Below are 14782 nucleotides of genomic sequence, written 5' to 3'. Positions count from 1 at the left end.
TGACTTTTAAAGGTTAATAAGTATTTTTAGAGTCATAGTGTAAGTGTAGGTAGATATTCTCCATTATTATGAGACTAAAGATGGAGCCACCGGTTTATCAGACATCTGCATTTGTTCCAATATGACAACATAAAAATCGATAGCAGTTTCTGTTGAAACTGAATAAAAGAGGTGTTGATTCTACCCTGCGGTGATTTTGTGGCTGTATTGTTGTGTCATACTGTGTCACAGTGACACGTGTGCTTTTCTGCCTCCATTTATGTTCCTGGTAAGGTATAAAAGGTCACTGCCTTCGATAATGAGATGTTATTGTCACCCAGTTTATCGTCCGCTAAATGTAGAGCGCTGGAGCCATTAGTGGGTTTAATGTGCATATGTTCTCATAACATCAACAGGTGGCATAATAACCAGATAAATCAGGGGTCTGTCTCATGGAGGCAAAATCTGGGAAAGCTTATTTTAGTTCCATCCTTGTCCTCATGTGGAGGGTTTTACTGTGTAAAATGGAGGTTTATTGTGGTTATGACAATGAAGAGTTATTTGTGATCTGCTGGGTTATGATGAGCTGGTTGAGGAAACACATTCTGCTTATTCAGTGTTGTTGCACACGTGCGAACAATTAGTGGAAGACAGACGTTTAGTGTCAAAATTCCCTGAATGCCACTTCTTGTTCCTTCCCCTCGGAGGCTGATGTGAATGTTTTTCGTCAGTCAACAATATATGTGAATAATAAATGGGATTCATTAAATGCAAATCTATGTGTATTTGTCTTCGCACTTATCTCATCTCAAAGAAGGCAAAGAATTATCAAAACATGACTTGAGAATGAACTTGATCCAAATTAAAAGATTTAGTTCATAAGATCAGATTTCCTTCACATTATAATTGTTTTTATGATTATCGACACATTTTTTTTTGCATTAAATTATTATGTCAAACAGTTGGTGACAGTCATATGTTAATGATAATGCAATATAGATGTGTGCATGTGTTCATTTCACATATTTCTTTATTATCAAGATTTTTAACAGTTTTTAAACAGCAACAGTTTGATTAATGGCTTTTGTGGCTAAACCAATGCAGTTTGTGTCATTTTCTACGGTGACTTTAGATGATAAATCACTAAAGAAGTAAATATAATACAAAGTAAATATAAAACAAGGTTATATAAAACGCTTGAAGGTAAACAGCAGGATAATCCCTGTGTTTCACATCACATTCCTCTGACCCTGGATCAGTGTTGACAGCTCAGACACTATAATCCCTCCACACACGACCCGCCCCCCTTGATGACTGACAGCCGGCTCCTCCAATCACACGGCGCGTTGACTGGTCTGGCCTCCTTCCTCCTCCTCCTCCTCCTCCTCCTCCTCCTCCCCAGTCCCACTCTGCTCCGCTCCTGTCCCGCGGCTTCTCTCCAGTCTCTCCGGGGAACAGCCATGGAAGGCGACAACATAATAATGCCCGTCTGACTCGGCGGAGGAGGCTTTTCAAGGTGAGTGTCGAACCCCCGGGAGGAGCGAGGGGACGTTAGCGGGCAGGAAGTTGTGCTGGCGGGGGGCGAAAAGTTTCTCCGCCCGGACAGGAGCGGGAGCGGAGGGGGATCCACTCCGGAGATGTTCCCGCTGCTAGCTTACGTGTTGCTCCCTCTTTAGCTCGTGTAGCTTCCAAAACACCTCCACACATGTTGGAGTGCGGCGCCGTCATTCATTGTTTTTTAATGTGTGACACATGCGACGTGTTTAAATTTACTTCTTAGAGCTTTTATTCTGAATGTTGGAAGTTAAACGCAGCAAACAAGAGAAAGAAAATCCAATATTAATATTAATGGATCCTTTTTTACTCGATTTAAAGTTTGTTATGAGAGTTAGATTCAATCAATACGTGTGATTTCATGTGTTTTTGTGGTATTTAATGTGAAATGGTTAAATTGTTGGTCTTTAAATTTTATTTTAGAGCTTTTACTTTGAATGTTCTTGGAAGATAGAAGCAGCCAACAAGCAAAAAAAAAAAAAAAAAATCAATATTATTACAATTTGATGCTTTTAACTTGATTCAAAGTTTGTTATGAGGGTTATATTCAATCAATATGTGTGATTTAAAGTGTTTTTGTGGCATTTAATGTGAAATAGTTAAATTGTTGGTGTTCAGATTTCCCTTTAGAGCTTTTATTTTGGAAGCTTTTGGAAGACAGAAGCACAAAACAAGCAAAACAATCTAATATCATTATGAGTAGATCCATTTTGCTTGATTTAAAGTTTGTTATGAGAGTTATAATCAATCAGTATGTGTGATGTGATGTGTTTGACATAGTGTGTAAACTGTTGGTGCCACATGTTGCTGCTGCTGTGTGTTGGGCTCAAATTTGATTTTAGAGCTTTTATTTTTGAGGTTTTGTGAATCAGTTGCTGCACACTGTTATTATAACATAAGAAATTTAGTTTGACTTAAAGTTTGTTACCTTTCTTAAAGTCAATCAATAGGTGTGATTGAATGTGTTTTTTTGTGGCATATCTATTGTGAAATGATTGTGAGTTAAACATGAACATGGGCTCTTGATGCTACATGTTGCTGTATCTGTATTCTAGGCTCAAATTTGAGCTTCAGCAGTTGTTTTGCTTCTATCTCTAGAGGCCAAGCATTAAAAAACAAACTGCAGCATATAAATGAATCACTGGAATCGTGATAAGCACTTGTTGATGTGATAAACAACACTGCTCTTCATCTTGCTCTTTCCTATTGTATATGTATGTGGACAATTACAGCCCCAGCGCAACAGTAAAGGTTAAAGTACTGCAAATAGAAACACATACAGTGTACACATAGCCAGACAGAGACAGTGGGACGGGGTCTTGCTACAGATGTGCATTCCTTCAGCCAGTGCAGCGATCGCGCCTTTAAATAGAGCTCGACAGGAATGCAAACAGTCCAAGCAGAAAGATGAAGCCTCTCAGGGGTACGAGAGGTGAGGAAGGTGGAGGAAGGAGGCAGAGAGACGAAGCAGCAAGCTCAGTTGTTCAAAAGATTTTTGCGTTTTTTCTTAAATATCTTGGCATCAGAACCCAAATTTTTACCCATCCATAGTTTAAAGCCTCCAGGAAAGACAAGGTTAGGTCATTAAGAGGAACGAGTATAATGTGGGGACTTGCATCACAAGGTTGCACCTTGCATATGAGTGGCAGGATTTGAGCCCTACCTGCAAATCCAGTAACCTGATGTCAAAGTACGCTTGTGTTTATCAAACACACCATCCGCCCTGTGATGGCTATAAGACATGATGAAGTGAAAGGTGAAATCAGCATTATTGGCTGAGTTTGTTTGCGCACACAAGGAATTCGAGTCATACTCCCACACAATAATTATATTTCAAGAAGACACAAGGACATTTTGTCAAAACAATGACAAATGTAATGTAATGATGAGATACGTAATGTTGGACAGAGCAAATGTTGTAGAGGTCACCGAAGGCGATTTTAACTTGCTTTGTTCTTGTACTTCACTTTTGAATTGTTTATTTGTTTTAATTGGCAGAAAATGTCAAATCTGATATGAATCAGGGCCGCGATCAGAGAGGATGTGATTGTCGTCATTATTGCAGAGCTGTATGTAAGTCTGTATTAAAGCCAAAGTAAGTTAGTGAAATCCCAGGATTGTACTGTGTTTGCGGGGGTTTTCAAGTATCCAGCTGGAATTGTTTATGTAGAACATCAACACCAAATGTAAACGCATTTGTATTTCTGGCATATAATACTTAAAATAGTTTTAGCATATTTTTCAAGGAACTGTGGTTGTTATATATTTCACTCCATGGCATATTGTAATCTGTTGTATTAAGTTGCTTGACGTGTTATTGGTTTGTTCAGCACAGACGTCATGGTCAGGTATCGGGTTGGTCAGAGTTAGGTACATGCAGCCTTTCAAAGTAAAGTTGTCTCTATCTTATTTGGGTGTTTGATAGAGATCAACCCATTCACATATGGCTGTTGTTACCATACTGAATTCTTTTGGTTGTTTGGGAAAGGATTCACCCTCATCAGCCAGTTACTTCAGCCTGTCCTGCAGAGTTTATATGTCCTAGGTTTTCAGTGGTTCCCTCTTTCTTCAGTGTTTATGTCTTTGCTTTAAAAAACTATTCAGCTAATTTTACCTCATCAGTTGAGTCTATGCAGAGAGTTGGCTCTTTGTTGTTCCGTCCGTCCCAGCCAGAGTCATTATAAGCCGTGTTTCCACGTTTACCCATGTTGCTGTAGTGTTGCTTGATTTATTTTCCCGTAATTGTTCTATAGTCTCCTGCATTACTGCCACTTGGTGGACTGTTTTAGCTGTCAGGTGTTGATACGTCAGCCGGCAAACTTGACTTATCTCCCCTGGTTTCAAGGCTGAAGTGGAAATGCAGGTGAATAACATTTCCTTTAAAAGAGTTCTTGGGAATAAAAGTTCCAGGTACTTTTAAACATGGCAGACTCTAAGTGAAGACAAACCTCTGGCCTCTCTCTGCCTCATCTCTTTTCAATTATAAGAGATTTTCCTGGATTTCACTTCAGTCTCTGGGTGGCCTGATCGTGAAAATATAGTTTCATTCTCTAGTCTGTCACAGTCATAAAACATCAGCTCTTTTACTGGGTTTACCACTTTACCACAGTAAAACTAAAAGTACACAGAGAAAGACAAACCTAAGACACCTTGTTGTTTACCACTGGGGAGGTAGCCTACCCATGGATTAAAGTCTCTTTCGCTCCATATAAATAGAAGACTGGAGTGTATTTATGATTTACAAACATTGTGACCAAAAAGCTTTAAAAAAAAAAACACAAAAAAAAACCTATATACAAATTCACATTTGTAAAACATACAGTGAACAAATGTGCTCTTTGGACTCTGAGGTTACACACATATCCAAAAAAGAAAAGGGTAATCCAAGGTGCTCAGTAACACCTTGTCTCATAGCTTCGGCACAACTCATGTTTTTTATTTTATTCTTACTAAGGGTTTAAGAGAAAGTATTCAGACATGAAATATTCAGAAATAACTAAATAGTGTACACACGGAGACTTCATGTAAACTGCAGTGTTGAGAAGGTGGAGGATTTACATTAACGTTCTGAGAAATACACTAAAGTAGAGTCTGTTTTGGGTCAAAAAGTTCTTCCCTATAACACATTTATTAAGAGAAGTACCTCTAGTAACAGTTAAGGGTGGGAGTAACCTTTCACAGGTTATTTTAGGTAATCAAATGATTAATCACATGATGGTGTAGAGAAATAATCAATCAGACACAAATTTAAACGACACTTGCCCCATTGTTTCATAGAAAGCCTGATGTCTATTTTAGCAACTGAATAAACTGAGGCGTAGAATTGTGCTGCATAGTCTGACATACTGTCTTTTGTTCACTTTCTGTAGTGCAGCTCAGTTAAGCTCAAGTCACCTCCAAACACCTCAATCTACTATGAAAAAGGTGCTGTTATTCAACTTCGGCTGATTCCCTGCAGACAGCTCCCACTGGCAGTCCGATCGCTGCACTCGCTCGGGCCAAAAACCACATGCGCACACACATCCACACAAAGTATGCAGAGTCTCCACTTAGACCTTGACACAGACTCGTGCGTGCACATATACATGCATAAGCGCAAACCCAGACGATCCCATATGCATGCACATAGAGCTAAACTCAGTCCAAGCCTCTTCTCCACACACTCATATTTCACTAGTCACACACACAAGGCCCACGGCAATCAACTTTAAATTAGAGAGAACGCTGCTCCAAGAACTTGAGTGGCGCTTGCCAGGTCTGAGGCCATAACTGTTCTTAGTGTGTGTGTAGGGGTGTGTGTGAGAGGGAGAGAGAGACAGAAGGAGCCAGCTCTTGATATTAAACCAACTTTGAGGGGCCTAGATTGGGGTTTTTCTCCTCCTCTATGCTGCTGTTCATGCACTTTGTCCCTGTGTGTTTAACTGTTCACTGCTCTCAAGGAGATATTTTGCGACTTGTCACTGAATTGCACGTTATGTGAGTCCAACCTGGCTTAAATTTCATTCCTACTTCTGCCACGATTGTCCACTTTTGCTACAGTTCCCAGCCACAGCTCCAAGCCACAAGGTCAAGCCGCTTAAGTTTGGCTTGACCCTGTGGTTCGGAGCTGTGGCTTCTTCTGAGGTCTGCTGACCAGTTAGGACTGTGATAGTGTGGTGATAGTAAAAGTGTGATATTTGTTGGCCAATATGGGTTTTTTCCATGGAAGAAAAAGTGTGGTGTGCTCCTCGAGCAGCTAATGCCAATGTCACTGTTAACTCAGCCCATTCCATAATAAACGTCTCCCTGTATGAATCCATGGTGAATCATGGCTGGATATGGCAGTGCTGCAAAGAAACCCTACTCGCCCTTTGATACACGGTGCATGATGCCAAACATCTGAAGTTTGCCGCATCTGTTTCTGATAGAAAAACTGATTTTTGCCAGCGGACTCCATTTGTTTCGATGGAAATATGTCAAAATGATCTCACATCGTCTGCATTTAATCTGTTAGCATATGTAGGAGTATAATGTATGGCTATATAAGAGTACTAAAGAGCAAGCCATATCATGAAAATTCACCATAATTTAAAGGCTCCAGATAAATTCAAATTAAGAATGGAGTTATGTTTTATGTTATTAACATTGAAACAAACTGTGTGGATGCATGATTCATATTCACAGTGACCCTCCTATATATATATATCACTCTCTCAACATGAATTACATTAAACGTTGTCTCTTGCGTTGTATTTCAAGGCCAAAGGAAGGCATATTTGCCACTGAATTTCCAAGGCGGAGAAAGCAGTATTTGGGGGAATGGCATATTTTATGTCATCTTCTTTCACACCTGTGTATTTAACTTGACGTGTCATCGTAGCAGATGCAAGAGAAGAAGGAGAGTAAGTTTCAACATACACCAGATATGGTGGATCAGTGTCTGAACTCATTGTGTCCATTGATTTATAGAAGTTGGTCTTTCATTACACCCTGCAAGGTTGGTATCAGTTTACTAGATGGAAAACATTAGATACAGTGTAAGGAGGTGAAGGAGAGAAAACGCGTAAAATTTGCATAGATTCTTTGCCATGTGTAGAACACCAAACTTTGATTTGTTACAAATTACAGTTACATTTCTAGTATGAATGCATAGAAAATGTTTTTGTTCATTGCCAAAATGTTGACCTGCAATAAACCGGAATTGTCGGTAATCCCAACCCTCTCCATTTTATTCTGTCATGCAACGGTAGAGCCCCATTTTTTTAGAGTAGACTTGATGAAGGCTGGTTTACATGCAGGAAAAAATATAACTCCTACACTTGACAACAGTAGAGGACTGGCTGATGTTTACAGCTCCATTGTACCCTTATCAATCATTGGAATGAACAACTGAACTTTGAGTAACCACATGCACGCTCCATAAGTTCCAGGAAAGAAACACTTTGGAGAATGCACTTCCTTCCCATGCAAATGTACTTTATGATTCTCTGGACCTCTCAATGAGCTCCACCGCAGGAACCAACCACATTTTTATCAACTGGCAACAGATACAGTTAGAAATTCACTTGTTTCATTTAGAGTTCATGTTTGACTGTGACCAACATCGCTTCATATTATTTCAGAAATTACCATTTTCATAACAAATGTGCAGACATGGCTTGTTTCTAGCTACTCTACTACCCTGTTCATTGTAGTGTTGACTGTAAACATACAGCTAACTAGAGAGATTGTTCAAGTTTGCAAACTCTTAGTAGGTGCTGGAAAAAAACACTGATTGCTTTTATGTAAAACTCTACCTCTAAATCACAAGCGGTGCCAAACCAGAGCGAAGAATACTGAGGATTGATTTACAAGCTGCCGTAGCAAAAAAATGCATGAGCGTTTTGGCTGCGCTATGTTGACTCCCACCCTGCAGGTGTTCATATTTACCGTCACTGCCATCCCCCCCAAATGTTCTCGTTGTGAACCAGATGCCTGAAGTGAAATTAAAACTTTTTTTTTCCTTTTTTTTTCTGTCAGCTAAGCACATTGATCCACCATCTTGTTATTTGAAGAGTTTCATTAATGCAGACTCACCATGACATCTCAGTAGGGTTTTATTTTCCGATGCAGTGAAGAGATCCGAGAGTAAAGGTAAGGAAGCGACATGGAGCTCTTCTTTTTGACTTGCAGTGGTTTTGGGTCTCCACTACAAAAATCCTGTCATGGATTTCTTTTCGGTGCATGGATTGTGGTGCCAAAGTAAGTATTCTACAATACTAAGGACATAAATCATTATTCCCTTAAGTGTGGCTTGTAGGCAGCTTTTTCTAAGTTTTGACTCCTGCAGCGCTGGTACTCAGCCAAAAGGGTTACAGCATGTGTATACCTTTGGAACTATGGATCATTCAATTGTTGGAGCTGTACGAGATACTTTGATTTTACTGGATGGACCTATTGGCCCTGTAAAGTTGCAGGTTCTGATTCCATGTAGATTAAGGATTTGATATGAATAAGGTGTTGTTGGTTGTTGAGAAAACAGTAAGCTGATTAATCAGTAAATATCATTTTGATTTATATATCTTGTCCTTTATTTTGAAAAAGACAAGAAACAGGATGAGAGATTAAGGCCACCCAGTTAATGGCCCAGCTGGCTGGGAGTCAACCTTGAGACCTGCTGCTAAAGGCATATGTGCCCATGTGGTATGCTAGCCATTGGCTGTGATGTTGCCAGACTATGTCTTCTTTTTAATATTATTTGTCATCATGAGTTAGAGATACATCCCCTCTGCTCTGATATAAGTTAATTTATACAATAGCTATGCTGTCACCCTCCACTCAGAAATGAGGACAGGATGGGATGTTTGAGCCTCCCTGAACAAAGTTTTGTTTACACATCCATCAACATGAGCAGGAAAGGTATTCTCTCTAAAATCCCTGTTTAACATCTGGATGTAGCAACAGGATTTTATGACATCACAACTATTTTGTGTGAAGGAATGTTTCCTTCTTAAAGTCATCAGATTGTATTAGTCAATGTTTCCACAGCAATTTGTTGAGTGATTGAAGAATAGCTGTGAAGACACTGATAGTTGGTCTGACCCAGCACCCAGTAATAGTTTCCATAGCAGCCAAGGTTGTAAAGATATGGTATGCCGAGCCTCCTGATGTGAACAGTCATAACACAGGGGCCCTTCCACCCTGGGATTTCCATTGGAAAAGTATTGCCTGAATTACACAGCATGATTTAAGTGCATGATTTATTGTTACCTAGGGGAATCCTAACACATGTATGGGTATGTTCAGTGGTCCCATGAAGAATACCCTTATTTGGAACTGTAGTACATTTTATATGGGCTTAAATACTTGAGAATTGAATGGCATTACACAGTGTTTTGTTCATCTCATTTCTCCTTGATTTATCAAACTTCGATAAATATTTCTTTACATCTGGCCTCTCATGAATCTTGTTTCCAATGAATTCACATATATTTCTGTATTCACAGATTAAATAGTTTTGATTGAGGAAGAAAGAGGAGATGCTTTTAAACAGGTTAATTGAAGTTTATTGCAAAAAAATTCAAATAGGACTTATTTTTAAAATGATGTTTCCTGTACTTAAAATTTTGTGTTTAATGTAGTATTGATATCTTTTTTTACATGATAACTTCTCTTGATAAGTTTACTACCTTCGTAAGTTTCTGTACAATAGAGCTTGTTTTTGATCTTGTTAAAGAACGGCTTGGAAAAGGAGAAAACCGTAATGCATCCAATTGTGTTGATAGAGTGCAGACACTAAGAGTAAGAATCCAAAAGGAGAAGAATTGAGATGGTTGGCACTCCTATTAACTCTTTTATGTAACTCAAGACAAGAGTTGGCTGAAATGGCTAAATGCAATGGTGGGTGGTCTTAAAGGTTTAGAACCCACCCTTTGTTTTAAAATGTGACGACTCACCACTTTGAGTAGAAGCATCATTTTAGTGCCTGAAAGAGTGAGAGAGGCATGTGAAGCAGTTAGGAGTGTTTCACAGGACCGCGTTGTGTTCATGTGTTTCCGTTACAACAAGGCGACTATTTTTACTGGACTGATCATACATAATTGATACACTTGTCTGTTTGAATTATGTGAGAGTCAGTTAAGATGGAGCAAAATTGTCTCCGGGTAGCTGTGTGTCTGTGTGTGTGTGTGTGTGCGTGCGTGCATGCGTGCGTTCATGTGTGTGTGTGTGTGTGATGACATAATTGTGTTGGAATGTCAACAGAGAATAAGTATGAACCTGCTCCAACTTCTACCACACATTGCCTTCTTTCTTCTCTCTCCTCTTCTCTCCTTTCAGTTTTGTTTCTCCCTCGTTCACTCCTAACCCATCCTCTTTTTCTTTACTTCTCCCTTTTTATTATTTCATTGGCTCTTTGTCAATCTTACCACCCAACTGCCTTTCACCCCTGCTTCTGCTGTGTTTGTTGTCTTCATGGAGCGTTAGCATCCTTAAAAATGTGTGTTATCGAGCATAGTAATCGTATCTGATCTGGCAGCCAGGTGGCAGAAACAAATGAGAATGAAGCCAAGATCACACAAACAAAGTCTCTTAGAGTAGTTCCCCGTCTCAATGCAGGTGCAAGTGTCCAAATTGACGTTTTGGACAAAATGAGGTCTGAACTTTTTCTTTCTCATAAAGTATTGTTAGTTGGCTAATCCGAAGACAATGGTATGTCATATGTCATATTGTCATTGAGATAGGGGGGGTTGTCATTTCCTGGCTTCATGTGATGAGGACAAGACACTTTAAATGTGGAAATACAGTTCTGGAGGAGTGGAAATATACCTTGTCTCTGTGCAGTTTAATTTGTCAGTCCGTGTTGAGTAGATGCATAGATTCACTTATAGAACCTGTCGTGGCCTTTGGGTAGAAACGTGGCAGTGCAACATGTAGGACTCTGTGGATGTCTAAATAAAGGGGTCAATTGTAGGGTAATGAAAATGGAATGATTCTTGTAGTTCCAGGTGGTGTTACACAAATTAAATCATTATGAATTATATATTCCACTTCTGGTGATAGAACCCCCGAAATCTTTGGTAACCTTAACATTTGTCTACATTTCAACAACTTCTTTCAATGTTTTTGGACTTCGGGTAGATTAAGTACTATTTGTCTTTTCTAAGTAAATTGTCATCATTATGAATACGATAGCTGATTACAATCGATCTGAATCATGTCTGAGCACGCAAGCTCACTATATCACATTTACCTACATAGTTGATGGGAGTTGTCTGAATATGTCATCATCTACCAACTGTGTTGAAATTCTTGTGCCAAACCCAATATTCTTTTGAAGACAGTTTTATAGTCCTGGTTAGGGTTGGTTGCAATGAGTCAAGCAGGCAGCGTTGACATCAGTGCATTACAAAAACACTGCTGCCCAAACAATGTTTGGCAGGAAAATCTGCTGTTTCAATTGACTGATATGAGAAATGGTCCTTAACCTTTGTTTTATTTTGTCAAATGCATGACGTTGAACACATCTGATTGAGATTGTTTATATTTGAGAGCCAAGAGATATTGCTACATGAAGTTTTGCAGCAACTACAACTTTTCTTGTTCTTTCAAGGCAGAATAAGAGAAGCAACCAGCTCTTTACTAGTTAACTGACTGCCTGGCTGCTTCTTGAGGTTGAAGAACCAAACCTTTTGCGGTTGGAAACAAACTGCAGCTTTAGGTCAATGCACTATTCATGCGCTGACCTGGATTCAGCTGCTAAATGATGAAAAACTGTGCATGAGACAAAATTTTGACACATTAGAAAACAGTGTTGTGGAGAAACATGGCATCTGTAACCTTAGATTAGCGTACTTGATGACCAAGAAGACTCTTTCATTTAGTGAAATGATGTTAAAAAGGAGGGTTTTCCCTGAGTCAACATTTGGCTAATGTGTTAGATAACATTACAGTGGGCGGCTGCAGCATCTTAAGAGAGACCATGTCTTGCCTTGTTAATACATTGTCCCACTTGGTTCTGTTTCAACAAAACTGCAGAAAAAAAGCTGTCATTTTGCAAGAACATTTCTGTACTTAAAATCCACCTCTCACCAGATGCTCCTAATGTAATTCAGGCGACTTAAGACGAGGAGAAAACACGCAGGAGCTTTTATCAGTATTTTTTTGACCAATCAGTAAAGACAAGATACTTGAAATGCCTATGAATTGCATTGGCTGGGATGGCAGTGGTGTTTGCCTGGTTCTATCATATAGTGCTTGCCTTTATATTGGGAGAGTGACCACTTAAAACATTTAAATTGGGACAGAGGAAGCAACACTGACTCTGTAAGGCTGTCTGGAGAGCATGGCCTTGGAGGAGTTCATAAAATTCTCTGGTGACATTGATGAACTCATGGATGTGGTCAGTTCCTGGATATCGTGAGGACATTGTTATTTCATGAAAGATAGTTAAGATACCTCAATAACAAACCTTGGGTGATATCTTATTAGGGGCTGTGGAATACGACCAAAATCATATATCTTGATAGAGTATATTCCATAAACCTGATACTGATACATACTCAAACATCTCGAACGGGTATATTTGGGACATGTTTTTGCAGATGTAAGTTGAGACAACAGCTATTATCGCCGCCCAGCTTCATGATTCTTTGCCTGACAATGTGTAGCGGGCAAAAGTCAAAGTCTGGAGTTTACTTTGTGCACTCAACTTACTGATCTGCCGACTATCTCTGCACTTCTTAAAATAGGTTGACTGATCAGACTGTTCTTACCCGAACCACTTACAAAGCTCCTTGGTTTGTCTTGCCTTGTCTGAGTCCACCTGTTCGGAAATACACTCAGCTTTATTTGTTTGAGTTGCCTTTATGATAATTTCCTTCCTGCATCCGCGCCGTGGGGAGAAATGTAAATAACCTACGAAAGGATGAAAAATATTTTATTGTAAGCAGTCTAATGTGTATTTATGCATTTTGTATTACAGTTTTAGTGTTGTGTTTATTTGCATTATATTTAAAGTGTCCATCCCACTAATCAATAGCCAATTACCCCACTGGGGACAAATTAAATTATTGATTGATTGTCAAAAGATTAAAATCCTCTTATCATCTCAATAAACTTGTAACATTATAAACAGTAGATTTGGTACAGATTGTTAATCAGATACTATAAACTAGAGAGATCCTGCAGAGATTTGTCTGGTTTGACAGATCTTAACTCTGAAAGGGTTCCTCCCTCCTAGCGCTGCTTTTGATCTCACACAGGCTTTGAATCTATGTCTTGGATCACTCCAGAGACACACAAACATACAGTGACTCAAAATCAACAAACCAAGTGATGGCGGCACACCGTATCTGCTGTTATATCTCAAGCAAGCTGGTTGGACAGTCTGTCCAACCAGCTGTTTGTCTGTCTGTTTGTGAGCCAGGTCTGTGCGGCAGAAGCAAATACTCTGAAGAGTACTTTCTCTTTAATTAATTCAGACAGACAATTTATTCTGCTTTCCGCAAATAATTCAGACACTAATGAGGTTGTCGATTATTTTATTTTCTCCTTTTCATCAATCAAACTTTAACCCACTTACCCTGCTGCTTCAGCTCAAATTATAGTATGTTTGTTCTGCTGTCTGGTTTTGTTTGAATAGACTCTAGATTCTGAGGTGAACAGTGCAGGTAAGTACTATGAGTATTGGCTTTAGCCTGCCATGTATAAGATCTGTTTGCCCCACTGTCTGTCTTGGCTGAATAGTCCTACTGTAGATCCTTCAGTGTACACTGCAGCTCCAGGGTGTGTGTTTGCCTGGCTTACATTATATGGGGGCTTTTTGCTTTACTGTGTGATCTTCTTGCCTGATCCAGACTCTGAGAATTTGACTCTGCTTGGCAGGAAAAGTATGCCGCCTAAAGTATTTTTGCCGTTTGCTTTTATTTTTTGTTGTCTGTGGTTTATGGTGGATGTTCAGAATGATATGTGGTAGCCCATCAGTGCTGGCTTTTTTTAGTACAACATCTGTGTTGCTTGGTGATTTTGTGCCACAAAATGTTGAAAGCAGTTGAAATAAACTGGACTGTGACACTATTAAAAGAAAGCATCCAGATGTTAATTGGGTTAATTCAGTTGTGTCTCACTGGTCTGGTCTGTGTTTTTATGTTTCAGCCAAATCACAAGAAATCAGTCATCCTTTCAAAAGATTTCTCCTTTTTTCCCTTCATATTAAATTGTGTGGACAGATTTCCAAATACCTCTGAGGTTGTTTGTATGTGCTTTAAACAATCAAGAGAATTTTATTTTTATGATGATTTGTCGATAAAACCGGTGTTTCCATCCACCATACCCTCCTCTTTATTTCTCAGATTATTTATTTACTCTACTTCTCTTTCTTTCCTGCCACTTTCCTTTTTACCTCCTTCATTCCTCTTCTCTCTCAATTTTAATTCCATTTTTAGATCTGCAATCAATTTCATAAATCAAACACAATGAATTTTATTTAGAAAAAGCAAAACACTTGGGTATAATTACTCCCTGTGGTCAAATGATGCAAGTTGAATGTTTAAAACTCATTTTTGCGACCGTAAACATAACGGCATGAGGCGTGCCAAAGGGGGTAAATGTTTTATTTGATTTTTCCTTCTTTGTTTCCATTTTTGCCATTTGGTTTTGATTTGCTTCCTTTGACACAATGTGCTCATTAGTTGGTTTGTTTTTGTGTTTATCTTTACTCCTGATTATTGGTGTGAAAGCTCCATGTTGTAGTGTTTTATGGCATAGTATGTGCCAGTAAGTGATGGTGGTG

The 14782-nt window shown here is 39.1% G+C and overlaps 1 protein-coding gene across 1 annotated transcript in view; it reads left to right on the top strand.

Moving 5' to 3' along the window:
• The first annotated feature begins 1378 nt into the window (after window positions 1-1378).
• The window catches only part of il11ra (interleukin 11 receptor subunit alpha), a 41805-nt gene continuing 28401 nt past the window's right edge, over window positions 1379-14782 (top strand). The window contains exon 1 of the mRNA XM_020104236.2: window positions 1379-1495. The gene's annotated coding sequence lies outside the window, so the exon portion shown is untranslated. The remainder of the gene's footprint in view (window positions 1496-14782) is intronic.

This window comes from Paralichthys olivaceus, chromosome 18 (genome assembly GCF_024713975.1).
Source record: "Paralichthys olivaceus isolate ysfri-2021 chromosome 18, ASM2471397v2, whole genome shotgun sequence".
Taxonomy (NCBI): domain Eukaryota; kingdom Metazoa; phylum Chordata; class Actinopteri; order Pleuronectiformes; family Paralichthyidae; genus Paralichthys; species Paralichthys olivaceus.
The sequence above is the reverse complement of the archived record's forward strand: the minus strand, read 5'-3'. Positions and strand labels throughout refer to the sequence as shown.